Source organism: Gopherus evgoodei, chromosome 7, assembly GCF_007399415.2.
Source record: "Gopherus evgoodei ecotype Sinaloan lineage chromosome 7, rGopEvg1_v1.p, whole genome shotgun sequence".
NCBI lineage: Eukaryota > Metazoa > Chordata > Testudines > Testudinidae > Gopherus > Gopherus evgoodei.
The window spans coordinates 26235999-26238498 of NC_044328.1; the positions used below are offsets into that span (position 1 = coordinate 26235999).

General features: G+C 44.6%; 1 protein-coding gene across 7 annotated transcripts in view; it reads right to left on the reverse strand.

Annotated features, from left to right (window-relative positions):
- Positions 1-2500, reverse strand: part of EBF3 (EBF transcription factor 3) — a 133762-nt gene that overhangs the window by 127827 nt on the left and 3435 nt on the right. The window lies entirely within an intron of this gene.

The following is a 2500-nucleotide window of genomic DNA, read 5'->3' on the forward strand; positions in this document are numbered from 1 at the left end:
GCCTTTTAGAGACCCAACAGGATATGGTCGCCCTTCTTCTTAAATAGACATAGATATGGATTTATGTGACATTGTCTAACCTGATTTTTTCAATTTATATTTTAAAAGCTGTGTCAGAAACACTGCAACTGAAAAAAATATATATAAAAACAATTTTGTGGTAACATGTTATTCCAATTAGAAGCATTAGAGCTATACTTTATTCACCCCCTGGGGTTTGGATTAACTAGCAGCACCAAAAGAAACATTATTGTCATAACCTTAGCTAATGGACAAAGCTTGCCTTGGTTTTGGACACAGGAAAGTGCCGTTTGGACAGCACTAGCTTCCAAAAGTTTCAGTTACAACATTATTAACTAAAGCCTTTAAGTCAGACCTTCGACAATTCTCTGCAGTTAGGAACGGAGCCTGCATATTTTTTGTTAAGTTTGGAGCTTGTTACTTGCTCATTACAAGTGCTTTATTGCTATTGCTCATGCAGAGACTGTGATCCAAGCCTGTTATTTTTCCAAAAGCAATAATATTATTGCATCATTTAAACGATATGGGTATTGGAAGCAACAACGTAAATGTGGCATGACAACTCTTCTGCTAATGTCAATACTTTTAACGCCACAACTAATAACGCTGCATTAGGCTGACCAGACACAGTGTGAGCAGTATTTTGTGCGAGAAGGAGAAAGCACTCTGCCTCTCTTGCCCACCGCGGCACACCAAGCTGCTGTGGGGGGCTTGCTTATATTTTATGAGGCATGCTTCTGAACAGCGTCTGCAGAGCAGGTTACGGTGCATTTTGAAGTAGTTAGAGAAGCATTTTCTGATAAAACCAGAAGTGTCTAAACGCCCTGAGGAATCCCAGAAGCGTGCACAGCAATATGGTTATTATTGGATGATATTTGGGAAGAAAGTGCTAATGGGCAATCTGGTGTTTGTTTTGAAACTGCTAACAATGATTTTTCTTTGGTAAAAAGGCAGTGTCTGGGAACACGCTTGAGTGGGTTTTGAGCATAGGCTCTAACAGATGGTGTGGAGCTATAGGTGCGCTCTCGCCCCTCCACTCCAGTCTCCTGCTAGACTGGGGGACGTTGTGCCTGACCGGACTCTCTGAGCAGCAGCCTGGCTGCACTACGCTGCTTGTGGAGAAGGGTTTCCGCGCTCGCCGCTTCTCCTCCTCCCCCTCCTCCCAGACACCCCTGGAGAGAGCCCTGTCCTCGCACGCTGCTTTTCCCCCTCCCCTTCCCGGCTCCTCTGGAGAGGTTTCCCGCGCGCGCCGCTTCCCCCCACCATGCTAAAGCGGCTGCAGCTTCCCTATTCCTACGGCTGCCAGCCACCGCTACCAGAGCCTGCCTCCGCTTCCTGTCCCCCTGTTCCTAATGCTGCAAGGGCCTGAACAGGCTGCTCCTGCCTAGCCACGAGAGCACTTTCTTCCAGTCCCACGGCTGCAGTGCACGCTCCCTAGGCTTGCACGCCTCCAAAATGACGGTGGGGCTGGGAAAGAGATTCTCCACCAAGTCCCTCTTTAAAAAGAAAGAAAAAAATGCAGTAGATCTAATCCTCGCCATGGCTTCCCTTCTGGAAACTGTATCGCCAGTGCCCTCTAACCTCCTCAGCCACTTTGACACTTACTTTATTTCCAGTTGTGTGTTGACAGGGCCATGGTTATTACCATTGTTATTTTAAATTAAAGCCTGCATCGCTAGCACTAGTCACTAAAGAGAAAGATGGCCCAGTTGCAACGGTAACCTAGACAGGTATTGTTTTGAAAACACACGAGTAATATATGTCACCGCAGACATAACAAGCAGGCTCTGTGGCTGCAAATGTTTGCTGCTGCGGCGTGCCATATCACTTCTGGCGATTGTTACTTTTCCTCTGATGAATCCCCGTATTTATATGTGATTTATTTTTTATTTTGTAGCACAAACAGAAATCCATAAACTGTCGGTTCAGCGCCATTGACTCTTTGATCAGTTACTGGGCTATTTTTTCTCCCGTCAGTGAAGAGAGATTAAAAGCCTTTATTTTCAGCACTGTTTGTACTGCAAAGGTACGAAGCTAAATGAACAATAAAAGTGTGCTTAAAACGTAGCCTCTGTACTCTTTTATTCAGCAGCCTCGAAACTTATAGCTGCCTGTATCAGCCTCTTAATTAGACCGCTACAGCGATTTCCGAAAACATTTAGCTGGTCTATACAAAGGAAATAAAACCACATTGTCAACTCAAGAGCGCTCCAGAGTTTAAAGGGGGCTTCTCTGTAACCTATTGAAATAAGTATTGAAGGGTACAACGCCTTCGTCTTTGTCAGAGTGATAGTAGTTTGCCTGTCAGATCTGGTTTTCTCTAAAAGGAAATCACACAGTTTTACTACTGGGAACATTTAAATCGAATCCTGTTTTTGTCAAGAGAAGTAAAAACTTTTACAGAGGTGGGGGAAAAAAAATCCTAGACTTGTGTGCTGAATGGAGTGGCCCGTTATTAAGACTCATCTACTCTTAGTTT